The sequence below is a fragment of the Bubalus bubalis genome, chromosome 17 (genome assembly GCF_019923935.1).
Source record: "Bubalus bubalis isolate 160015118507 breed Murrah chromosome 17, NDDB_SH_1, whole genome shotgun sequence".
NCBI lineage: Eukaryota > Metazoa > Chordata > Mammalia > Artiodactyla > Bovidae > Bubalus > Bubalus bubalis.
Window position 1 is genome coordinate 55,642,998 of NC_059173.1, and position 27,717 is coordinate 55,670,714.

Here is a 27,717-nt window from a genome sequence, read left to right on the forward strand (position 1 = left end):
AATGTTTGGGAGAGATCTTCTGAAAGCAGGAGAGCTCCACGTCATGTCTCCCCCCGCTCTAGCCACTCGATTAGGACTGGCTTCTGGTACGCTTGAACATGCCCTGTTTCTGGGCTTTCACTGTGCTGTTCTTCCTATCTAGAATGCCATTTTCCCCATATAGTCACAAGGCTCAGCCAGGGGTAATATGAAAAATATTCAACAGCTGGCATACTTCTGGGAAATAACCAATTAGTCCAAACATCTGGCCAATCAGAAGGATGCTGGGTGTAGAATCCATACGGCTATGCAGGTTCCTCATACCAACCTTTGTGCCCTCACTCCCTTCAGGTCTTGGCTCAAATAACACCTCTTGGAGATGTATTCCCTCACAGCCCTATATACAAGAGCATCCCAGTCATTATATCTCATGACCCTATCTTCTTTTTTTTTTTTTCTATAGCACTCATCATTACCTGTCAATATATATTATGTATTTATCTGTCAAACTTTGTATTATCTGTATTTCTCCTATTATGTAAGTTCCAAGAGCAGGGACCTTGCCTGATCTCAAGGTTGCCTGTGACCTCCACTTGCTAACTCCAATAATCAATTCTTACTTCTCATTTTTGAGTTCTCATTAGCGATTGACCACTTTTTCTTTTTTGAACCCTCCTAAGCTCCAGGACATCAAGAGTGTTTAATTGTGTTTTATTTTTCTCTCTGCTCCTTCTCAATCACCCTTCATCTCCCTGACCTCTAAGACTGGTTGGAACACTCCTGGCCTCAGACCTTCGTGTTCTCAGCAAGAACCATAGCTTTAAATAACGCTGTATGCTGATGACTGATTTCTACCTTCAGTCTGAACTTCAGACTCATCTATCCAGTTGCTTGCTTGTCATGTCCCCTGGATGTTAAACAGGCATCACAGACTTGTCTCAAATGGAACTCCTTGCATTACCATCCCCCAACCATGTTCCTCTTAAATCCTCCCTAGCTCAGTTAATATTAACTTTTCTGATTAGTCTGAAAACCTTCATCTCATCTTTGATGCTACTTTTTCCGTCATACCCCGCCTCTGGCCTGTTAACAAAATGTGCTGATTTATCTTTCAAACGATACCCAGAATCTTATCTGTTCTCATCACCTCCATTTCCACTATGCTGGTCTGAGTTGACATGATATCTTACCATGCGTTGTTGCAAAAGCCTCTTAACAGATTTCCCTGCTTCTTGCCTTGTTATTTTCAATTTATAACAGTACCAGATCCAGGATGCTTCTGTTTAAACGTGTGAGTGAGATCATGTCATTCCCTTACTGAAAACCAGCCCAGGGCTTCCAAGTCATGTAGATGTCATTAGACCTAAAGGTTCATTTTGTCCTGGTTCCTTGTTGTCTCTCAGATCGCCTTGGTCACTGCTATACCAGCCACATTGGGCTCCCCTCTGCCAAGCAGACATGCACTCAGAGACTTTGCACATCTTTCCTCTACCTGGAATGCTCGTCCCAAGATACTCACCTGGGTGTCTCCTTCATATTACTTAAAGTCTCTTCCTTAGTGAAGTCTTACCCAGCCTGTCTACCTAAATTTAAACTTTCCCCAACTATTTCACTCATGTAACACTTCATTTGATTATATTTCCAATGCTCCTAGTTTCAAGCATTTTAATGGAAGATGAAGCTTGAGAAGAATGCACAGGTCATATCACAAGAGCCCTGTGAGCCATGCAAAGCCTTGACCTTTTCCACAAGGCAGTGAGGCTGCAGCAAAGGCTATTTAGTCAGAGACATGATACCATCACAACTGTGTTTTAAAATCATTATTTTGGTAGTGCCGATTTTTTTTTTAATGAAGCATAGAGAATATCAAGCTCTGGTATCACAAGGAAACCAACAGAATTTTATTGAAGATTTCACACAAAGCTAAAGTCTTTCTTAGTCAAATACTTTCCATTTCTATTCATTGCTCTATGACAGCTTTATTCTTCAGTGATTATGTTCACTGAGTCCATTTCCTAGGGACTGATTAACTTCAAATTCTTGAGCCACTTGGGACTTCACATGAATGATTCCCCATAATACTCAAAGTTACAAAGATTAAACAGAAATCCCTAAATAAAGCAAGATTGTATATCAACAGGAAAAACTTTAAATATTAAGCAGAGGAAAAAAAGAAAAAAGTGAAACAATATCTTAACTGGTGAAAAAGAAAAGTATGATAAAATTCTAAGTGACATGAGCCCAACTGTGGCATGGTGGGAGGCAGCCTATTTCCCCTCTAAAGGAACAGATTCTACTCAACTCCAGCAAATTGTTGTCAAACCCTTCTATTTTTCAAAGAAAAGCCAAAATTCAGATGTTTATGTGAAAGCTCCCAAGGTTTGAAATATTGAAATGAAGTCAAACCTTCCCACAGTCACCTTCAACTCCAGCTGTGGCAATCTTTGCCATCTGATGGGTGATTTTTGGAGTCTGCAATACTCTAGGTCACTATGTACTTGCTTAGCAGTTCTGTGCCTCAGTTTCCTTACCTGTGAAACCTGGATAACTCCACAAATAAGACTGCAGTTAGGAACAAATTATATCCTAAGTAGAAAGTGTTTCCACTGGCGCATGTTCTATCGTAAGTGCTCAAAAAAGTCACTATTCTCATGATCAGTTTGCCATTGGAAATAAACACTTGGCATCTGCCCACCTAGAAGTGACAACATTTCTGGATCAACTGAGCACATTTTCTGATACACACTTGGTGGAGATCCCTCTTCTGAGGCCTGTGCAAATAGGCAAGGAAAATCAGAGTAAGTGAGCATTAAGTCAACTTGAGGACAGGCACCAATATTCATGAAATGGATATGAGGAAAAGTGAGTTGCTCAGTCGTGTCTGACTCTTTGCGACTCTATGGACTGTAGCCCACCAGGCTCCTCTGTCCATGGAATTCCCCAGGTAAGAATACTGGAGTGGATTGCCATGCCTTCTTCCAGGGGATCTTCCTGATCCAGGGATCAAATCCATGTCTCTTACATTTCCTGCATTGGCAGGCCGGTTCTTTACCACTAGTGCCACCTGGGATGCCCAAAGTCCATACAGATGAGTCCATATAGGGTCCTTAGAAAAATGAATGTTTAGGCAGGTTTCAAACCAGGACCAGAGATGATGCTGAAACTGGTGGATACAATGGGAAAGAAAAGTAATGAGAAAGTGAAGGAAGATTTCATGGGTGTCATCCGAGTGTGTCAGCCTGTGTATGAGAAAGGCTGCCCCGACTACAGAAGCTCTGGAAAGGGAAGAAGGGCCTCTGGCATTTGGCCATGAGGGCGGGCATGAGAAAAGAGTACATCTGTCAACAGTGATAAAAATGAAAAAGAGAATGAGATAAATGACCCAGCCTCCTTTCCTCTGCTAAAGCCGCCTCTTCAAAACGTCTCTCCCTCCAAAGGGAGCAGTGTGGAAAATGTGGTCCCTGAAACTTCACACTGCAAGCCCTCTCTCCCCAGGCAGTAGGAAAACTCTGCAAGCACCTGGTCTGTGAGACAATTGAGATGTCCTATATTTATCTACACTTTCTTTTTTTTCTTCACTGCTTTTAAAAAATCGCACGTTTGCTGTAAAAACCACATGATGACATTTAAGAGAAATATCTCAAATGAATAAAATTACCTTTATTTCCCGAAGCTAACACAATTCTCTGTTTTACATTTTTCTGTCTAATTTTTGTCTGTAAGTCTACTGATCTGTCAAGTTATAATCATTGCGTATATTTAATTCAATCGTCTATTTTGTGCATTTACCACATATCTAAGTGTCCCTTGAATTTCTACAGTCAGCATTATGACTTAAATGTCTGCATAATAGTTCATCAAGTCAATGCCCCCTAATTTGCTAAAATATCAGGCATTTAAATACTGTCTATTCTTTTCTGTTAAAGAAAATGCTATAATACCCATCATTTTGTATAGCTTTGTGCTTTTTAAAAATGCTGTTGGACAAATCCTCAGGATAAATTCAAAGGAGTGGGATGATTGGGCCAAATGGTATGAACATTTTTTTTTCTTATTATTAGTTTTAAACTTTTTATTTTGTGTTGAGATATAGCTGATTAACAATGTTGTTAATGGTTTCAGGTGAATAGTGAAGAGACTTAGCCATATACATACATGTATCCATTCTCCCCCAAACTCCCTTCCCATCCAGGCTGCCACGTAACACTGAGCAGAGTTCCATGTGCTATTCAGTAGGTCCTTGTTGGTTAGCCATTTTAAATAGAGCCGTGTATACACTACCATCTCCAACTTCCTAACTATCCTTTTCTCCCAACCTTCTCCCCAGGCAACCATAAGTGGTGTGAACATTTTAATTTCCCCATGAGTATGGACGGATTGTAACTGGTAACTCTGACTGCATAACCAAAGACACATAGCCTGCAGTGTGATTTATGCCAACTCACACTTCAGTCCTCAAAATGCTCCACAACTTCATAAGGGGCTGAACACACTAGATATGGGCCATTACAGAGCACAATTGAATGTCAAGTCATGCCTTTTTTTCCTCCCTAACTCCCCCAACAAAGTTAATGTGCTGATAGTAAAGACGTAAGTAACCACCTTCTCTCTTTGAATAAAATGCTCAGGAGAGATATAATAGTGAGTCTTCAAGCCTTGAAACCTAATAAACAAGAATTATCCGTTACTGAGAAATCTGAGTGAGGCCAAGCTCTGACTGTATTAGGCACTAATATAATAAAAGGATGAGGTGAGCGCACACATCAAATTGAAACTACAAATCACACAGAGTACTAGAGAAACTGTGATAATGAAGAACAAAATAGAGGTTAGAAAACCGGCGACATTTTATAAAACATCATTACTTTAAAATACACACGAAAAAGAAATGTCGAGGTTATTATTATTGAAGAGCACAATGAGACTGAAACCACTTTGCCCATAGTTTTTAGTTAAGCAGTTAGTAATAAAAAAAGTGCTTTGGAAGGAGTAGTGATCGATTTTAATAAAGATGGAAGGCCGTGGGAAAAAAAGACTAAATCTAGAGGTTAAAGCATCTGCCTACAATGCGGGAGACCTGGGTTCAATCCCTGGGTTGGGAAGATCCCCTGGAGAAGGAAATGGCAACCCACTCCAGAATTCTTGCCTGGAAAATCCCATGGACAGAGGAGCCTGGTGGGCTACAGTCCACGGGGTAGCAAAGAGTAGGACACGACTGAGCGACTTCACTTTCACTTTCAAGCTTCCACAAGGCAAGGTGAAATGAAGATTGGTTAGTCTTTTTGGCTAATCTCATTAGGAGGAAAGAACCAATTCTGGAAGTTCTGTAATTTCGCTTGACCATCTGGGGTAATAAAACACTACTGCCAGGTGCCCAATGCCATTGGTGGGTGTTGGGCACACTGAGATCACGCCTCTAAGAGTGGCGATGTGCAAATCACAGAATCAGAGCATGGTCAGCTCTGCTTCCCTTGGCTACCCACCCCATGGACCGATTAGAAAGCAGTCTCTTCAGTTATGCAGCAACCCCCAGGGAACGGTCAACTCAGCAGTGCCCCGCGTTGGCCAGCTCAGAGGCAGGGTGGCAGCCTGTCTCCATCTCAGGCAACACCACCAGCTCTGGCTCAGGGCACTGGGTTCTTGGTTTGATCTCAAACTACTTTCAAGGGACATTACATGTCAAGGGCAACATGATGCTACATAATTCCACTTCCAGGAGAGTGGTAGTTTAGATGTTCCGAGGGGCCTTCTCAAATCTCAGTCAGCACAGAAAAGTTGTATTCCCTCTCTGAACTCATATGATGTAAGAGAGACATCTGAGCTGAATATTAAAAAAAACCCAGGGCTTGGAAAAGTGGTGATTTCCTGAGAGCAAATGCTATTGTCACGGCTATGGTGGGAGACTAGCATGTGAGGCAGTACCAAGGTGGCAGAGAAGAGCCAGAGGGCCCCTGATTAAGCCTGAGATGCTGGGCAGGATCTAAAGTGGCCCTACATCAGCAGGTCCTGATGACAAACACAGAGAGTCTCTGGAGGAAAGGAACCTCAACTTAGACTTTCTAGTTTTTCACAGTTAACATCAATCAAATCTGAACTTCATCGTGAATAAGAAGCAGAAATAACAAACAACAGAGTTAGACAACAAGCACTTCATATGTTGGAATAAAAAATAAGTAAGGAATGGTTGAAAAATAAAAAAGCGATTTCTTCAAATAAGCAAGCAATCGGAGATAAAAAATGATCAGGGGATTGAAAAATGCAACTGTTGGAAAGAAGATGAACTACTGAAATAAAAGTACTCTGCCGGGTCATGAAGATCCCCTGGAGGAGGAAATGGCAACCCACTCCAATAGTCCTGCCTGCAGAATCCCATGGACAGAATTACTGCCTGGCGGGCTACAGTCCATAGGGTCTCAAAGAGTTGGACACGGCTGAGTGGCTGAGGACGCACACACCAACAAAGACAGAATAAGTAAACAGAACAATGGATCAGAAGAAATTACTGAGAATGCAGCACAGAAACCTGGAGATAGAAAATACGCAAAAGAAGTTATGAGACGTGGAAGACAAAGAATAAGACGGTCTAACGTATATCTAATGAGCCTCAAAATGAACCACTGGACACAAGAGAGGCTGTATTTAAAGGTACAATGTCTGAGGATTTTCCCAGAGTGCTTAAAAAATCCAGAGATACAGGAAGTACACTTTAAAAAGAAGGACTCAAGAGTTCATACTTCAAAAAAATGTCTTAGCCCCTGCATAGTGGCACATTTTAAAGAAAAGGTGGTGCACCTTAGGTCAGCATTTACTAAACGCCCTGGGTCAGGAAGTGGTCTCAGCACTAATTTGCCAGAGAAGTTCATTATAATTAAGGTGTTCCTCTCTTATACCATGTAATTGTTGGCCCTAAATTTTGCATAATTTTTTTCTTGAATCATATCTGAAAGGCAAGGTAGTATACTGCTATTTTAAAATATCCTATTATTCATATAAGGCTTTTGATAAAGAGGGGTATCTTTTTACAAAACCAAATATTAAGAAACTGTGATTCTTCCTTCACACACTACATTTTCTAGAAACAGGATGTAAATACATATTGTGAAAATGGCTATTTTTACATTGCTGTTAACATAAACTTCAAAATAAAACCTAAACACCTGCTCAGGCCCTTAAAATTAGAAGGATGTGGGCTGGTGAGAGAAACGGCTGAATAGTCAGTACTGATGATCTCCCAAGCACTTTTTAAACTTGACAGAGTCTTAGGCTGCTCCTCAGCTCCTTTCTCCTCTGCCCGAGGCCCTTTGTAAACAAATTTTAAAGACAAGCAACAGGAGGAGGAACAAATAATCTTTGCATTCCTCTCTTCCTCTGCACCTAATCTTCACCTCTTTCTTTAGTAGTCAAAGAAATGAGGGAGGGAAAAAAAAAACCTCTCCTTCTCCTCAGCTCCCGCCCCTGCCATCAAAGCTCCCAGGTCTCAGAAGATAGAGGACCAGGGCCTATGAAGGCTCCCCTGGTGGTCGGGTGGTTAAGAAGTAGTCTTCTAATGCAGGGGTTGCGGGTTTGATCCCTGGTCAAGGAACTAAGATTCCACATGCTGAGGGCAACTAAACCCACATGCCACAACTAGAGGAGCCTGCTTAACAAAGTGAAGACCCAGAACAAAAAGAAAGGACTTCTTGGCTTTCTTTCCTTTCCCTATTCTTCATATATCTTTGCATACCTTTGAATATCGCAGAACACAGGCCCCAGGGCCCAGAATTTAAGAAGAAAATCTACCTATATAAAAGGCATAAATGTATTTTTTAAAAAAAAAACACATGATTCACAACAGTAAGCATGCGTGCATGCTTAGTCGCTTCAGTCGTGTCTGACTCTTTGCGACCCCATGGACTGCAGCCCGCCAGGCTGTTCTGTTCATGCGATTCTCCAGGCAAGAATACTGGAGTGGGTTTTCAAGATAGGCATTCAATAAATGTTAATTCATACTTTTAAACATTATATTTATATAATTATAAGTTTTATCTCAATTATGTTTTACACAATTAAAATTAAAGAGTCAGACATGACTGAGTGACTTTCACTTTCACTTTTGTATTATACATAAATATAACTTTACAATAATTTAGATAAAGTCTTCACTTTCACTTTTCACTTTCATGCATTGGAGAAGGAAATGGCAACCCACTCCAGTATTCTTGCCTGGAGAATCCCAGGGACAGAGGAGCCTAGTGGGCTGCCGTCTATGGGGTTGCACAGAGTCGGACACGACTGAAGCAACTTAGCAGCAGCAGCAGCAGCAGGATATAACCAAAAAGGTTCACAGTGGTTACTTCTGAGTAGGAAGGTTAGAGATTGATTCCTTTTTCCTCATTTTACTTATCTGAATTGATTCCATTTGTCTGCAATTAATATGTATTACCAATATGATTATAAAAAAAAACTCATTAGAAACCACTTGTTGAATAATTGAAACAACTATCATTTTAGTATGGTTATCCCAAATATAAAGACATTGAAAAATATTATGCTTCCTTATGTGACTAAGCTATCTTAGCTTTTATAAACATGCCCAGTATTCTGAAATATTCTTTGCAAAATTACTTTTTTGAAAAACATTATTCTTACAAAAAGACAGTGAAATTTCTTTGGCCAACTTGTGTTTGCTCATTTCAAAACCTTACTGGCTCTAGAGAAAAAGTAACTGAGTGGGTGTTCCTTAAGTTTCAATACATTTGATGGTGTTGCTGTTAGGCTCTTTATCAGAGCATCAGCAAAAATCATTTTGTTTGCCAACATGAAATTTATAGTTTAAATAAATTTCTTTTCCATGCAAGAAAGAAACCCAGCATATCACAACCACTGATGTAGGTGTCAAAATAAAGCAGAGATGAAGGGAATACATTGTCCAGTTGAAGGCTCTCAGAGCCAGAATGGGTTATTTAATTTGACAATAATATGGGATTAGGTATCTCAACCATTCAGATTCCCCAGTTGGGTCTTTCTAGCTATACAGCCATGACAATGGTGACAGAAGCAAGTAATTATAGTTGGTAATTAAGAATAACAAGGGGACAGATGATTGAAAATAGATCACTGAAAAATCATTCTATTTGGTTTTAGAATGAAGTTGTGATCCATTTGGCAAATTTATTCTCCTTATTCCAGGAGTAAGCAGTTCATTCACGTGCAGAGAAATCAAAGACACTGATCAGTATTCAATTTCTCTCTTTAATACCATAAAGTAAATAATTCACATTAAGGTAATTAGGAGCACAATGCTTTATTTGCTTTTATATGGATGAGCTTTGACACTGGAGAAGAGCCCAGAGAAACAGTCTGCCTGATGAATACATCTCTGGTTCTTTAAAACAGAACGTGCACACATGCTCAGTTGTGTCAGATTCTTTTGTGATCGCACGGACTATAGCCCAACAGGTTTCTCTGTCCATGGGATATCCCAGGCAAGAGTACTGGAGTGGGTTGCCATTTCCTACTCTATGGGATCTTCCTGACCCAGGGATCAAACTCGTGTCTCCTGCATCTCCTTCATTGGTAGGTGGATTCTTTACCACTAGCACCACCTGGGAAGCCCCCACAAAAGCCCTGCTGGACAGTCAATGAACCGCTACAGCCCTCCACCCTGACTCTTCACATGTACCCTTTTCTGTTGACCTGCCCCACTGCCTCCCAGGGGACTTCCCTGTGTCCTGGTAACTACTCACCCCTAACACATGCATTGACACGCCCTCAACAGAACCCAAGTGTTCTGGTATATGCCCTCTTCTGCTTCACAAACAAATCTGGCAAGAGTCCAACACCCCACTCTGGGCATCCTGCCTGCCAACAAGACTAAAAATCCCTTTGCTCTGAAAGCAGTGAGCATGAAGACTCAACTTCACTGTGTAGGCCATAATAACTCCAAATAATTCCAAGTGATTCCTCCTAATTAAACCCAACATCACCTACCCTTTGATACAACTGAAATAATTAACTTTAAGCAACAACAGGAAGCCATGGCAGTGATTCCATTAACCACCAGATGAAACAACTCTGTGCACGAAATCAACGGTACATCTCATCAATAAACTGTGTACATGATTGGTATTCTGATCTTGATATCCCAAATGAATGTATTCCTATTAAGATGAATGAACATCTATTTTTCTACCTATGGAAGATGTGATCCTACTGGAAACTTTAATAACAGGCTTCTTATCATAAAATTACTACATATTCACTGTAAATGTTTGAGAAATATACAAAAGAGGAAGAAAGGGGAAAAAAGAAGCAGAGGGAAGAGGAGGAGGAAAACTCTCAACCTAACCATCCACAGACAATACTGTGAATAGTTTGGTGGCTTTTAAGAATTGAGAATATAATATACTTTCTGATTTTTAGTCTGCCTTTTCCCACAAGATATGCTACTAACATATTCTGGTTAGTACATAATCCTTCCGAAGCTCTGGGAGCAACAGGAGACAACATTCTGCCCTTACCCTGGATCTAGTGGATCGTTCTGCTCTCTCCACTTTAAACCCAGAATCTTCCTGTGGCTACAGTGTCTGTTCCACAGGTTCCATTCCTTCTGAGTTACCCTCTTTGTCACCAGAGCTTTCTTGGCCACTAACAAACCAGCCAGAGCACCATACATTTAGCCAAATAACTTATTCCTCAGCCTCCTCACCTGTATTCTATGATCCTTTGATCCCTTCTGGACACAAACTTCAATGACTTGGGTTTTGCTTCAGTTCCACAAAGTCTCAATATACAAGGTTAAAAAAGCTGACCAATCAATCATCAAATGGAGAGTTCTACTGCTGATCTGTGTTAACCATATAGTCATACATTTAAAACAACAAAATGTGCTTTCATCAGAAGATTAATGGTTTTATCCCAAGGCCCAATTTCCTGCATTTCTTTTTTGAATTCATCCTACTTGCAGTTTGATATTCTCTGCAGTAATTTTTTCCTAAGATAAAAGTTTCCATTGAGTATCATCAACTATTCATTAAGAATTTCAGTGAAATTTTAGATCTATTTGTATCAGCAAAGTAATTTGAAAAGTTAAGGTAATTTACCTGGAAATCTGAGATTTAAAGAATCTGGCTATTTTGGGAGAGTTTACAAGTTAAAAAACTTTATCTTTTATCTATGTATTCACATCTTAGAATGAAATACACAACTTTAACATCTTTAGTGTTCATATTTTTGGTTTCTAGTATTCTCTGCCAATTCTTTTAGGTTTCAAAGAAGAAAAGTATTTGATGAAAATTAAAATTTATAACAAAACTTATTTAATATAACAAAATTCTGAATATATGCTTTCTATGTGAAGAAGTAGCTCCATCTTAAGTGAGTTAATTGACTGTAAGAGGACAAAAGAAATAATCTAGACATAAAATCTTATTGAAGCTTCCACTGTATCATACATTATCTCAAAATGTATAATATCATACATTTTTTGAGTGATGTTGATATTTATTGATATCAATGGAAAATAAGCTAAGTTGCTATTTAACAGGAACAAATATTGGTGCAGGTTCCTTCCTGGAGAGGGTAGGCACTCAGCTCATGGGACCTAAGGTCAAACAAAGACTGGATTGTCAAGCATCAACTAAGGGTTAGACTGTACGAATATAAAAATTGCTAACGGCAAAAGTAGATGTTTTTTAAAAAATTGTTTTACACTAATGTCACGTAAGCAAACAAAGAACTAAAGTGAAAGTGAAAGTCGCTCAGTCGTGTCCGACTCTTGACGACCCCATGGACTGCACAATCCATGGAATTGTCTAGGCCAGAATACTGGAGTGGGTAGTGGTTCCTAAACTAGTTCTAAAACTTTAGGACATAAGCTATCAACATTACATGACTATTTAAATTTCTGGATAAGTGAAAATGTGTTATATCCTTCACTGTACTTGTATTACAATTACATGCTTCTTGCTTCTAAACTACACTAAGTCAACAGTTATCACCAACAACGACTATAACTGGATCCGAACGCGACTTCACAGCAACTCTTCTCCACTGAAATTTAAGAAAATTCAATCCAGGATTATTAACAAAACCTTTTGATTTGAAAGCCAGTTCTCGTATCTTCTTCCCGTGTCATACCTAAATAAGTCCTCTTGTGACATTTCTTGCCTGAAACTACAATGCATGTCCTCTCCTCCTCAGCTTTGTCTGACACTTTAATTTGTAGAAACTATATAAAAAATGAAAATCGTACTTCCAATCTGAACCTGCTATCGGCTTCCTGCTTTGACGCAAAACGTACTCCTCGGCAGTGTACCCCACCAGCCCACCGACCCCCTTCCTCTCTCTCTATTCCTTTGCCCCGAAGGCACTTGGGGATTGCTTAATTCGTGCTCTTCGGCTGCCGAGACAGTCAGGACACCTAAGGCCATTTGGACTATCACTCGTCGCTTCCTTCTTTTCTATGGCTAACACCACTTTCCTGCTTTTTCCTATGGCTGACTCTCCAGACTTGGTGCAGTCATCAGGGGGTCAGAGTCGATTTTGGCTTCGAGCTCCTGGCTGATAAAGCTGCATCGCCGGGCACTCCTTGTTTCTTATGTGAGCTCTCTTAACCACTTCTCTCTTTTCAGTCTTTTTCTGAGCTGCCTACTGGCTCCGTACTTTCAGGCTTCTTTTCTTTATCCGGAAGTGCTTCCTTCTTCTTCCTTTCTCTTCGCGCTCCTTCTGCCTGCGGCGCTCTTCTTCCCGCCGCTTCAGCCTCTCTCTCTCCTGCAGGGTGCGCTCTTGGTCTCGTTTGTAATCCCGCTCTTTCTCCCTGTATTCTCTGCCACCTCATCGTCAGGTCTCTCAGGCTTTCCATCTTTAAATTCACCCTCAGAACGCTTGCGCAATGTACAACTCTGCCCACTGGCTCTTTCACCACTCAGATTCTCTTTGTCCGATTTCTTGAGCTTTTCTCTTTTGTCCAGTTGTTTTTCATTTCCTTTTTCTGGCTTCTTGAGCAGCTTAATCTTTGGTTCATCCTTTAATTTGTCCCTTTCCAGAACTCTATCTTCTTTGGCTTTTCTATATCTTTCTGTTTTTATTTCTGTTTCCACTTCCTCCTCTCTTCTTCTCTTTGCCTTTTTCTTTCCATTTCTCACCGTCTCCTTTCTTCTCCCTTTTCTTCTCTCATCTTCTTGCTTGTTTTTCAGGAAGCTCAAAAGTGGAGTTGTCTTTTTGGCTATTAGTTCTCTATTTTTTGCTTCTATTTCCTCTAGTAGATGGAGTAGATGTCATTTTCTCATTATCTGCAGCATAGCTCTCCAAAAATTTTCTTTATTCTGGATCATCATTGGTAGTCCCAACTTTAGTATCTTTTTTCTTAGTCTTATTTTTTGCAGCTTTTTAAAAGGTGCAAATTCTACGATGCCAGGATATTCCTGACCTTTATTGTCAAGGAATACATAACCATCAAAACGATCCCTGAACAAAATAATGTCCTCTTGGTTTTTAAAGTTGATGTATGCTCTTGCATACACATGAGAATACAGACCAGTATCATTAGAAAAAAACTCAAAATAGTCATGCTCAGGCATAGGCTGACGATGTTCCTGAAGCTGCTCTTGGTCAAAGTGGGCGGTAATCTCTGAATTACCACCTGGGGGAGTCAAGAGGGTTACTCGCTTCTCCTTAGGCTTATGTTCCTTGTCTCCTTCATGGCTACAGCTTCACTCCTCACCGCGGTAGCTCGGCCTAAACCAATATCATACATCATTTTGAAAAATTCTATAATTAAGTTATAGAATCCAATAATTCTATGTTTTATTGAAAACACATTTATCTTCATGACAGAGAAAGCTGGCAATAAATCGCTATTATATAAAATTTATTTTAGCTTAGGAGCTTCTATGGATTACGATAGAACACTGTTCATAATTACTACAGTTACTATGGATAACTGTCAAATACGTAATAGATGAACCTAGAAAAGAATACAGACATGAAGAGTAAAATATTAGCAGGAGGAGTGTGTGGCTTTGGGGCTTAAATTTGTCTTATGTACTAACGTAAATTATATCAAGATAAAAGAAATCCAAAGGGAAAACAATAGTGCTTCATATCACCTCCCCCACGCTGCTGCAGCATAGATGGACACTTACATAAGACCCCACAGAGATCTGCTGGACTAAATGTTCATCTTTTACGACTTCATAGAGGTTTCATTCGGAGAAGGCGATGGAACCCCACTCTAGTACTCTTGCCTGGAAAATCCCATGGACTGAGGAGCCTGGTAGGCTGCAGTCCATGGGGTCGCGAAGAGTCGGACACAACTGAGCGACTTCACTTTCACTTTTCACTTTCATGCACTGGAGAAGGAAATGGCAACCCACTCCAGTGTTCTTGCCTGGAGAATCCCAGGGACGGGGGAGCCTGGTGGGCTGCCGTCTATGGGGTCACACAGAGTCGGACACGGCTGAAGTGACTTAGCAGCAGCAGCAGCAGAGGTTTCATTATTCTTTCCATACCATTTCAGAAAATATATTTTGAGCTAGTGAGCCATCGGCTCACACTGTGGGGATAAATAAAATACACTCCTAAAGGATGCTTAGAAAAAAGAACTCACTAACACTATTTCCTCATTTTATATGGTAGCAAATGAAGTAAGTCTTTAAAATAATCAGACCAGTGGTATGCACTATTTTAAATTTAGCCCAGTATGATTCACAATAAACAAAATGCAATATGACTCTTCCAGAAGATGGGAGAAGTAAACACAACACACATTAGTGAGAAAATGCCACTGTAAAGGAAATCTGACTTGTCTCAGAAAATTAAGTAGAGCATAAAAAATTTGATACAGTGACTCAAAGAAAAATGTCAATACATTCTTACTATAGCTTCAAAGGGACACTGGCAAATGTAGGCTTACTTGGCCTAGACAGCACAGTGGCCACTACATGTGAAAAAATTCAAGAAATAAAAAAGTCATAAAAATATAACACCAAGTATTTTATCATATTTTAAATGAATCATTAGCTACTCTGCTTATTCTAGCATATTCCACCTACATACAAAAGGATCTGAATTAAGCAGGTTCTACTTCAATTGATAAATAAATCACATTTCAAAAGTAAAGAAAACGTCTTCTCAAAGTATGTAGAGATTTTAAAATTTATCGAAGCATTTAAGAAAAGAGGCTCAATCAGATAACTATGAGCTGCAGAACTGTTATAAGCACATGAAATACTTTCATGAAATCACCTGTAACTGAGTTATCTTTTGATGTCCTAAGTTTGGAAGGTTTGAGAGACTTATTTTTATACTAGAGTAGAAAAACAAGCTTTTTTTTTAAAGTGAACAAAGAAAATGGAATTTATTATACCCAAAGTAAAGTAAGATATAAAAAGGAAGTAAGAAAAACTGTAGTAAAATACTGGTTTTGAATGCATGGGATGATGAGTTTTCTTTTTGGGTTTTTGATGTGAAATTGATATTGTTTTAAGTTTCTTTGTATTATAAAAGAAATACACACACATATACACATGGTAAACATGTATATCAAACACCTGGGGTGCAAAATCACCCATAATATTATACTTAGAAGCAGCACCTTTCAACAATATGGCATCCAGCCAGCTAACCTCAATCCTACACATTCTTTAGATAGCTGAGATTCTATTGTGTAGGCAATTTTGTATTTTTTTTTACAGATAATATTATATTTGTGTTTTAAAAATATTTGTAAAGAATATGAATAACATTCATTCACAAATTTATACATAGAGGCATTGTATTAAATGAGTCATGAGCAAATTAGCTTATTTATAGTGTATTTTACTTACAAAAGCATCTGAATTTTGTAGATGCTATCTCAATTGATATAAACCAGTTTTAAAACTGAATGAACCGTCTCCCAAAAGGACATAGATTTTAAGTTCTACTCATGCACACAAAGTTTATTTAATCATTTCCCTTTCTGTCCTTACAGTTATGTGTGTATATGTTCAGTCACGTCTGACTCTTTGTGACCTCATGGACTGCAGCCAGCCAGGCTCCTCTGTCCATGGAATTTTCCAGGCAAGAATACTGGAACGGGTTGCCATTTCCTTCTCCAGGGGATCTTCCTGATCCAGGGATCGAATCTGCGTCTTCTGCATTGCAGGTGGATTCTTTACTGCTGAGCCACCTGAGAAGCCCAAATGAAGGCAAACAGGTCTGTACATAATGCAAAGTTATTTTTTTTATGATAGAGTCTCAAAAGTTAAATTTGTAAGGTAGATAATATACATTATTTTTAAAGTTCTCAATGAAAATAAGCAAACTGCTTTCCTGAAAGATTGTGCCACCTTCTATATTTCCAGAAGTCACAGGTCAAAGTGACGGTTTAGAGCTAACATTGTTTTTAGTTCTTCAAGAAGGACCTGCCAAACAAAACTGGGCTTATGCATAAAAACAAACTGATTATTTAAAACGTGCCATTTCCTTCTCCAGAGGATCTTCCCGACCCAGGGATCCAACCCAGGTCTCCCGCATTGCAGGCAGATGCTTGACCGTGTGAGCCACCAGGGGAGCCCTAAAACATGCTATGGACAAGTTATCATGCTAGACTCCAAGAACACAAAAATAAATACAGTATTCTTTCCTTCACAGATCTTCCAGATCCTCACAATTTAGAATGTGTATGCATTCCTGTGTGTGTGCATGTGTATCTGTTTGTGATGGCTGGGGTGGTTGGGCTAAGGACAAAAACTGAGTAACCAAGAGTCACACGCTTTATTTTACTTGACGGCTTTGGCTTTAGCTCCTCTTGCTTACTGAACTATAAAAACCATTCTATAATGAATCCATGACAGAAAGTCCAAAGCAACTGATTGGTAACTCCATAAACGGATTTCATCAAAGTTAAAAAGCAGATGGCCTCAATGAAACCAAACAACTTCAACATTTATTTTTCTTTTTTCTTTTTACTTTGTAAGCTCTACTTAATAATCATAAAATACATATTGAACATATGCTGTGTGTCAGATACTATTCTAAGCACTTAGCATACTTTGACTAATTTAGAGCTGGCAATACCCCGATGAGTTAAGAACCTATCAATTCCCTCATTTTATATCTGAGAAAACCAAGGCCATATTGCTAGTAAGAGGCAGAGGTAGGATTTGAATCTCTGTGCACCAAATAAGGAAATGCACAGTAGGTGTGCTTACTATAAGGTGGAGACTTGGAAAACATGAACCAGTCCTGGCTATGTATGTTTCTGTTTTGGCCTACAGGTTGTGAATACTGGGAGGTCAAGGGTTATGACTAGAATGTCTTTATGTGGCTTTCCTCCAATTAGTTACAGTTAATAATTAGTTACAGTTCTATTATATTCACATAAAAATACAAAGACACAAAAGACAAAAACAAAAAGTAGTAACGTGGGGAGTAGACAGTCTCTCTCCAGGATTATCTGCCAAATTAACAGCAAAGCAGAGGGACTTCCCTGGTGGTCCAGTGGTTAAGACTTTGCACTTTCAATGCAGGGGGTGCCAGGTTGATCCTTAGTCAGGGAACTAATATACCACATGCCTCATGGTGTGGCCAAAAAAATTGTTTTTAATTTAAAAAAATGTGTTCAGTTGCTCAGTCGTGTCTGACTCTTTGCAACCCCTCTTTGCAACTCTAGCTCACCAGCCTCTTCTATCCACGGGATTTTCCAGGCAAGAAAACTGGAGTGGACTGCCATTTCCTTCTTTGGGGTGGGGGGAGAAATATATATATATACATATATACACATATATACATATATATATATTTAAATCAATATAGATAAATGCTTATAAGATTTTTTTTGAAAAAGGTTTAACAAACATAAACGAAGTCAGGGCAGAAGCTCTGACACTGTGGTGTGGCTTTATAAGCTATAGATTTAATAGCCTGACAGTTTTAAATAAGTTCTCTGTATATCACAGGGCTCAATGTCTCCAAATCTACCTGCTTCTCTAGTTTCAGCATTGAATGAATGCACTTGGGTTACTTTGACCTAAGGTGCTGGGGAAGCCACAGGCTTGACACTAATGTGAGAGGCAGAGATAAGGGGGAAAAAATGCCAGAGAGAAATATATGACATAAAGGAATTCCTTGAGACTATCTATATCTGAATGCTCTGATGCCTCTCAAAATAGGAAAACACTATTTTAAAATATTGAAACACAAATAGTTCCTAGAATTGAGTAGAGGGGGAAAAAAAGCTCCCTGTTTGTAATATATTTCAAGTTTGCTATGCCAGTGGCTATTAGGTAACCATTAAGAGATGCCTCCTAAAGAAAAGGGAACCCTCTTGCACTGCTGGTGGGAATGTAAATTGGTGCAGCCTCTATGGAGAACAATATGGATATTCCTTAAAAAACTAGGAATAAAACTATCATATGACCAAACAATTCCACTACTGGGCATATAACCTAAGGAAACCATAATTGAAAAAGACACATGTGTCCCAATGTTCTTTGCAGCACTGTTTACAATAGCTAGCACACGGAAGCAACCTAGATGTCCACTGACAGATGAATGGACAAAGGAGTTGTGGTGCATATACACAATGGAATATTACTCAGCCATAAAAAGGAACACATTTGAAACGGTTCTAATGAGGTGGATGAACCTAGAGCCTATTATACAAAGTGAAGTAAGTCAGAAAGAGAAAAACAAATATCATATATTAACACATAGATATGGAGTCTAGAAAGATTGTACGATGAGCCTATTTGCAGGGCAGCAACGGAGATGAAGGGCAATGGAGACTAGTGGACACTGCAGGGAAGCAGAGAGTAGGACGAACTGAGAGAGTAGCCCTGAAACATATACATTACCATCTGTAAAACAGACAGCCAGTGGAGATTTGCTGTATGACTCCACGACACAGGGAGCTCAAACCCGGAGCTCTGTGACAACCTAAAGGGGTGAGACGGGGTGGGAGGTGGGAGGGATGCTCAAGACGGAGGGGACACATGTATTAATATACCTATGGCTGACTCATGTTGACATATGGCAGAAATCAATACAACATTGTAAGGCAATTATCCTCTAATAAAAAATAAATTAATTAATAATAAAAAATAAAGAAACAGAAGAAAGGTAAAAAGAAAAAGATGCCTCCTAGAAACTTAAGACTCTGAGCTCCCAATGCAAAGGGGCCTGGGTTCAATCCCCAGTCAGAGAACTGGATCCCACATGCCGCAACTAAAGGGTTCACATCCCACAACTAAAGATTCCGCATGCTACAACAAGGATCAAAGAGCCCACGTGCCACAACTAAGACCCAGAACAGCCAAATAAATAAATGTTTTTCTTTAAAAGAGATGCCTCCTCATGAAAGGCAAACTTTCAAGGGTAAGGGTGTATATGCTCTAAGAAGAAATTCATTATAATTCACACTTAAGAAAGACTAGACTCAGCAATTTCATAATATCTCTCAAGAGGTCAAACACTGGAAAAACTGACCTTGATATCCTTAAGTCCACTGGGGCATAAGAGCAATATTCACTCCAACTGTCTATCAAACTCCAATTCTTTCAACACATATGCCCTCCATCTAACTTACATGCAACTTACATAGATCTCCCCAATAGAGATGGTGTATAACTAGCATATCCATCTCTATCTGAATGTTGACATTGGCTGCAATCCAGTATCTTCACACAGTAACTTCAGAAAAGGCTTGCTTTCCTGAAGCTGTTCGTGATGAAATAACACATTGCAGGCATTCTCTCTGCATGGGTAGTCTGATCTTCCCCATCTCTTCCTTGTGATTAACTTCTAAGCCTTCTCACTGCTATTTGATTCATCGGATCCAAGGGTGTTCAATTTGGAAAGGAATGAATCAGCATGAACTTCCTCCTCCTACTGTTAAATTATTTCTCCTTATGACCCTTCTCCTCTAGATGATGGAAGATTAGAGCAAGGTGCAACTATTAAAGGCTATCATTTGTTCAGTGTGTGTGTAAAAATATCAATCCATTCCCCAGTAATTTGAGTACTCTACAAATTACACTATACATTTCAGAAATGGGTGTCTTCAAATCTGCAAGTCAGTTGATTCTTTGCAGCAATATCAATGCTTCCCTTCCAAGGAGAAGGCATCAAAAGAGACCCTCAAATTGTGAACAAATGAGTCAAGGACAATTCAGACACTGAAGCTTAATCTAAAAAAGATACCTATGCCAACTTTATGGAACACTCTAGTTAATTTGCACTTCTAAAATGCTTTAGACACAAATACATCTTGATACTAAAACACTTATCCACATCAAGAACTCACATTAAATTTTTTTTTATTTTAAATGAAGCATACTGTTCCAAAGCTTTCTAAGCAGAGGGTTAGAGCAATTTAAGTTAGCATTGTGCTATGACAGTCTGTGCAACTAAAAGGTGTCCATAGATTTTTACTTCCTGACAGGCAGGGTTGACGGCCCAACTCAGCCCTGAAGCAGCTATAGAAGGCAGACTGTCACCTTTCAGCTTCCCATAAAATTATGGAAGCAAAATCTCTAAAGCAGGGGAAGAGACAGCAAGGCGGCAGGGCATAACCTTTAAAAGAATGACACAGCCCAAGGATACCACATAAAGTGATTAGAACCAACAAGATCCAAGATGGTAGAAGAGTCTTCTTCCACTAGACCCAGAGTATCAGTATACACTCGTTGTATACTGTACACATTGCAATGTTGTACACATCTGCAAGCTAAATGACATACCACCAGTACCACGACCGTAAAGGTCACAAAGTAGGCGGTGGACCAATTCCTAGAAATCTCCACCCCTTCCTCAAAATATTAATAACTGGAATATTCCCCTACTCATTAGTCAATGAAATCACCCACCCCTATAAAAACTGACAACCTCAAGAAGGCAATGCCTCTCTTGCCTTCCAAGATGGCCCACACTGTCTATGGAGTGTGTTTCCTCCCTAAATAAACTCTGTTTAAGTTTAATAAATAAAAAAACAAAAAGTCTCTGAAATATGAATTCAATCTGAGGTATTTTTACAAATTTTTGCAAAGCAGATCCTTCCCCCAAACATCAAAGACATACGAAGCCACAACACATAAATAATGTAGACTACTTGGTTGGCTACTAATGTAAATTAGCGTAATAGTGAATTATTAATACTGAATAACCATTATGTACATGTTTTTAAATAACTTCAGATTAATTACTTGCAAATAGATCACTTGCCTAATTTAGTTTTCACATGTAATTAAAACAGATAAAATAATCTGTTGTTAGAATACAAATTGCTTATTATTTGTAAAAGAACACATAATAGAGTGACTGAAGTTGTAAATCTTTTTGTAGAAGTTTGAAGTCATCCTTAAGCTATTAGCTTTCTAAGTCAATTTTTTTTTCCCAGAGAGAAAACAGGTCAGTCTTATCAGAAGTACCACAAATAGATCAGCTTTATTCCAGCTCTTGCAACGAGTTGACAGGTTATTTTCTGTTGTCGTTCAGTTGCTAAGTCGTTTCCAACTCTGTGACCCTATGAACTGCAGCACGCAGGCTTCCCTGTCCTTCATTGTCTCCCAGAGTTTGCTCAAATTCATGTCCACTGAGTCAGTGATGCTGTCTCTAATCATCTCATCCTTTGCTGCCCCCTTCTCCTCTTGCCCTCAGTCTTTCCCAGCATCAGGGTCTTTTCCAATGAGTTGGCTCTTCACATCAGGTGGCCAAAGTACTGGAGCTTCAACTTTAGTGTAAGTCCTTCCAAGAATATTCAGGGTTGATTTCCTTTGGGATTGACTAGTTTGATCTCCTTGCAGTCCGAGGGACTCTCAAGAGTCTTCGCCAGCACCACAATTAGAAAGCATTAATTCTTCAGTACTCAGCCTTCTTTACGGTCCAATTCTCACATCTATACATGACTACGGGAAAAACCACAGCTTTGATTACGTGGCCCTTGGGCAGCAAAGTGATGTCTCTGCTTTGTAACATGCTGTTTAGGTTTGTAATAGCTTTTCTTCCAGGGGGCAAGCATCTTTTAATTTCATGGCTGCAGTCACCATCTGCAGTGATTTGGGAGCCCAAGAAAATAAAATCTGTCCTTGTTTCCACTTGTTCCTGATCCATTTGCCATGAAGTGATGGGACCAAATGCCATGATATTTTTGAATATTGAGTTTTAAGCCAGGTTTTTCACTCTCTTTCACCTTCATCAAGAGGCTTGCTGCCATTAGAGTGGTATCATCTGCATATCTGAGGCTGTTGATATTTCTCCTGGCAATCTTGATTCCAGTGCATAATTGCATTTTTTTTAAACACTCACAACATAGTGGCATATATTATATTGCCAATCCAGCCTGCATTTCTCATAACGTACTCGGCATATTTACTGGATTCACCCAAAGTCTGTGGCTCAGTATATTTTTATGGTAGAAACGATCTGACCAAGATTGTTTTCCTATGCAAGAATCAGGAAGTTCTAGACTAAGCATTTAGTGCCTCTTTTGACATGGTCAAAACCAGAGAGAGGGTTTGATTAAATTCAGGGCATATTACCTCCCTGCTGTTGAGGGAAAAAAAATTCCTTAATCCTAATGATCTAGATTGGTTTTCAGGATCAATCAATATCATCACATAGTTATTTGTTAAATGACTTGACTGTAAATTACAAGAAGGTGATCTGTTAAAGCTTTCACTTTTGATTCCCATTTTCAAGTTCAGAGAGGATAATCTCTCATAAAGGCTTTTTATGCTAAGATAGAAAATGTCTCTAAAAGCTCAGAGAAAAAGTCAAATAAAAGAATGTTATACTAATCTAGGGATGTAGGTAAAAATTAAGGAACTCTTTGGAAATATTCACATATAAGGTACTTTCCTACTACAGGGAGAGTCGAGACACAGTCTTCTAAATGAGCTAAATTTGCTTTTAATCACTCAGATTTTTATATGACAAGTTTTAGCACTGAGATCAAAACAAACCAAAAAGTATTAGTATTTCCAAGGCTCTAATTGGTGAACTTTGTCTTTTAAAAAATGGAATAAGAAAAGTGGGTGGTGGAGTACAGTCAATAATATTGTAATAAATTTGTATGGGGCAGATGGTTACTAGACTCGCTGGCCATTTCATAACGTATGCAAATGTCAAGTCACAATGTAGTATACACCCAAAACTAACATTATGTTGTATGTCAACTATATTTCAATTAAAAAAAAGAAAATTGTGTAGCATTTCCCGTTTGTCTTAAGAGCTGAAGACCTCAAATACTTCTGCAGTATTAACAAGAAGAAACGAAAACGGAAGGAAGAAAATAAAGGAAGACAGTGAGAGAGGAAGTAAGTGGGGAGAGAAGGAAATTTCTTACTGGAAAAAGCAGAAAATATCTGACCTAAGAGTTTAATCAATTTAAAATATGGTTGCAATGTAAATACATGGGGTTTCTGAGTGTGATAACATTCTTCCATGAAAATACAGCATGCTATGCCTCTTGAAAGGACATTTAATGGGAGGCCCAGGAAAAGTTTTATGGGAAACAGAGTCACCTATACACTTTTAGGAAATACAGACATTTTAAAGGAAAAAGATAAGGATGGGAGCCTTGTTCTTTTGGAATAAAGGCCATTCACCAGTAGTGAAATCTTGACAGCAACTGCATCTGTACAGTTCCAAAGCTATAGTGTCAGAGCTGACACTGAGAATCTGGGTAACACTTACTTGTTCTTCTTTATGGGAGATGAAAATCAAATACAAATGGGAGATTCTGCCATGCTTTCAAGCAATTTCAAGGGGAATGAAAGTGAAAGTGTTAGTCGCTCAGTTGTGTTTGACTCTTGGAGACCTCATGGCCTGTATAGCCCGTCAGGCTCCTCTGTCTATGGAATTCTTTAGGGAAAAGAATTCTGGAGTGGATAGCCATTTGCTTCTGCAGGGAATCTTCCTGACCTAGGGATTGAACCCAGGTCTCCTGCATTACGGGCAGATTCTTTACCATCAGAGCCACCATACTTTCTAGCAACTTCTAGAGGAGGGATATTTCAGTCTCAATGGGCCTCTGAACCACCTAGGGGTCTTGTTAAACGGCAGGTTCGGATTCAGTAGGTGCAGGGCAGCGTCTGCAGCATGAACTCACTGGAGCAGAGTCTAGGGCCTCAGCACGGAGGACCCTTATCGCCCACAACCACCAACACTGTCACCAGAACTTTGCAACAGGTAGAGTGTTTTATATGTTGAGAGGAACAGATAAATGTACTTTATATTATGAAGGGATGAAATTCTTTCCTACCCACTGACCACTTTCGGAAAACAGAAACTGCCTTATCAGAAACCTCAATAGTGGCTGAGGGTCTCGGCAGAGATGTGACATATTGCCATATGTTAACAGAGATAGTACAGACTGATGGAGATGCTAACACTTGTTTCTCTAGCATTCTGTAGTTCAGGCATGCATGTTTTCAGTGGGACAAAAAATAAAGAAGATTTAAGATTTATGTGTATTAAGTTGCTTTTATGGAACAGTCTAACTGTATAACATCAAATAATATAACATCTGTCTCCTACCAAGTAGCATATTAAAAGGGCAATCACAAACATAACTGCATATAAAGTCACTTTGTACAAACATTTGAAGACTGTAAATTATAAAAGACATATTAAAAGTACACATTTACCATCCTTGCCCCAAGCTAGCATCAATTCTCAATCTGATTTTTATTTGATTTTTATTCAGCGCATCACCATGACCCATGAGCAGGGCAGTATCATATTCAGTCTGGCTCCTTTTTGCTGAATCATCTCTAAGAGTCACAGCCCCAAAGCAGAGAGTTTCAATACCTAAAAGCAATGAATTTACATTGTTTTGAATCGCTCCACAGTCTACACTGGAAATTTCTCCCTTAGGCTTAATATTTGTCAATGTCCTCCACAATGCTTGAGAGGTAAGTCATCACAGAGGACTGTCCACTCTAGTTCCATTATTCGCGATTCCTCAGGAATCAGGGTTTGGTATTGGTCACGCTGCCTGCTCAGCGGGGATGTTAGTCACAGCCGCTGTGGCAGAGCTAGGGACATGGGATGCAGTAGAAGAGGAAGAAGAAGCAACTGAAGTGGAAACAACCTTGGAAACGTAAGGCAACGACCCCTCCAAGGCTGCAGCCAGTCTCTTTCAGCTTCTGGGGAATAGCCATGGAAGGCGGAAGTGACCATCCCAGAGACACGAACACAAGGGGGCGCTCTTGAAACCCGATGGGGCAACACCGCCTGTGCTCTCCTCACCTCTGCTCCGATGCAAAACAAACATCTCAGGCATGCCTCATCTTCAACGTAAAATGTCAAGAGGACCAGCCCTTACCTGCACTCTGAGGTCCTTGTGCCTCAGCTTCTTACTTTTTATTTTTAATTTAATTTTTTTATTGGAGTATAATTGCTTTACAATGTTGTGTTACTTTCTGGCTGTACTACAAAGTGAATCAGCTCTTTGTATACATATAACCCCTCTTTCTTGAAGCCTCCCTCTCCCCCAGCTCCATTCCACTCCTCTAAGCCATCACAGAGCACCGAGCTGAGCCTCTTGTGCTATACAGCAGATTCCCACTAGCTTCTCAATCTTCATAACATAGCAATAATCGCCACTCCCCACACCACCACTCCCAGATCGTGGAGGATGCAGAATAAGATAACACGAATAAAAAGACTGAGGAAAGAGAAAGGACTATACGATTCAACGTTATTATTATTACTCAGTACTTCTGTTTTTTAAATACATCACCTGCATATCCAAGGAGCCAATTGACATGTGGTACTCAGTGAAAAAGCCTGGGGAAAAATTGTAGAAAGGTCTAATTTTTAAATTTGAATTCCATGTAATTCTTGTTGTTTTGTCTGACAAGCCAGGTCTCCAAGGAAGGAGGCCTTCCTTCCATGGAAGGCCTTGTAGCTCAGATACAATCTGAGCTCCATAGAAGACCGGAGATGCAGATACAATGGAAGCTTTAGCAAAAACACGATGGATGAATAGGGTTGTCCAGGCTAAGAGAGGGTGGCGGGGGGGTGGGGGGGGTGGTTCTGGGAAAGAACTAGAGGCTGGGCGAGGCATGACAGACTGTTCAATTCAGACCCGGGAGCAGGGCTGGTGAGGATCCGGAAGTGGACAATTATTTCTGGATCGTCCCCATCCTGGAATTCTGGAGCAAGAAGAAGAATCTGGTAGCTTGAAGGCAGTGAAAGGAGGCATAGCCAACACAGGGGGACCATGTGATTACTGATCTTGAACTCTGAGAATATACTGCTTTAAAAATAATACCCAATGAATACAATCTGCTGGGAAATGGCTGATATTAAGCAACACCTTTCAAGCAGAGCGCTGGCTTCTGGCACACGCATATCACGGCCACAGTGACTGGCACACAAGTCTGGCCTAACTGGTTGTGTGGCATGACTGCAGGCTGTTAACAAGCGAGGGCAGGTGCGCCCAGCAACCAGAAAAAGGGGAATCCTGACCATCAGAATGTGAACGGGTGACTCCAGGATTATTCTTGACGGCAGGCTAGACACCACTATGGGTCAGGGTCATGTTTGAAAAACAGAAACCACTCTGAGTATGTCAAACAAAGGAAACTGGTTCACCAGGGAAAGCTGAAAAGCAAACAGGGGAGTTTGAGGCAACCTAGAGATTAGCCTCCACAGGAAATTAGACCCCTCTTGGGACTGGACGAGCAAAAAGAACGAGTGTGTTACTAAGGCCCAGAGGCTGGGGCTGGCCTGCGGGACCCAGAACCAGAGTAAGGCTGCCCAGTGGAGCAGAACCAAGAAATGGGCTAAGCACTCCAGAGCTGTCATCCAAAATGAATGAGAGAGAGAAATATCTCCTTCCCCTACTTATATGAGTGCTTACCGTTGCCAAATCTTCCAACCAATCCGCTGGCAGGGGAACCTGGAATGCTCTCTGGGATACAGGGAAGGGCAAGGAATGCTAGCCAGCAGATGATGGAGACTAAGACTTTAGCTCCCCTGGAGAAGGAAATGGCAACCCACTCCAGCATTTTTGCCTGGGAAATCCCACGGACAGAAGAGCTTGGGTGAGCTACACTCCATGGGGTTGCAAGAGTGGGACAGGACTTAGTGACTAAACCACCACCACTACCAAGACTTTAGCTCAAAGAGTTATCCTATTAGTTAACCCCTTGCACTGCTCTTACACCAAACAACCTTCCAAACATCATTTGTTCAGTGAAGTGAAGTGAAGTGAAAGTCGCTCAGTTGTGTCCGACTCTTTGTGACCCCATGGACTGTATAGTCCCTGGAATTCTCCAGGCCAGAATACTGGAGTGGGTAGCCTTTCCCTTCTCCAGGGGATCTTCCCAACCCAAGGATAGAAGCCAGGTCTCCTGCATTGCAGATGGATTCTTTACCAGCTGAGCCACAAGGGAAGCCTGACAATACTGGAGTGGGTAGCCCATCCCTTCTCCGGCGGATCTTTCTGACCCAGAAATCAACCCACGGTCTTCTGCATTGCAGGCGGATTCTTTACCAACTGAGCTACGAGGGAAGTGCACAGAGACTATTCACCAATCAGCAAATTAAGTATTTTGTTTCTCTTGGCAGCAAAATTTCTGACTGTAAATTAACAAACAGGAACTTCTGCTGGCCATGAGTTTTATTACTGCAATTCAACCTCTCTGAATGAAAATCAAGACCTAGGTCCTAAAAATGGAATCTGGACAAAGGCTGCTCAAGTACGGGTAGCCTTGGTTCCAGGGCTTACTCCAGAGTAAGGGGGTGGGGGGCAGACTCTTTTGGAGA

General features: G+C 40.1%; 1 protein-coding gene and 1 pseudogene across 4 annotated transcripts in view; both read right to left on the reverse strand.

Moving 5' to 3' along the window:
• The window catches only part of RNF150 (ring finger protein 150), a 275,434-nt gene that overhangs the window by 185,546 nt on the left and 62,171 nt on the right, over positions 1 to 27,717 (reverse strand). The window lies entirely within an intron of this gene.
• On the reverse strand, positions 7,886 to 26,351 carry LOC102407533 (annotated as a pseudogene).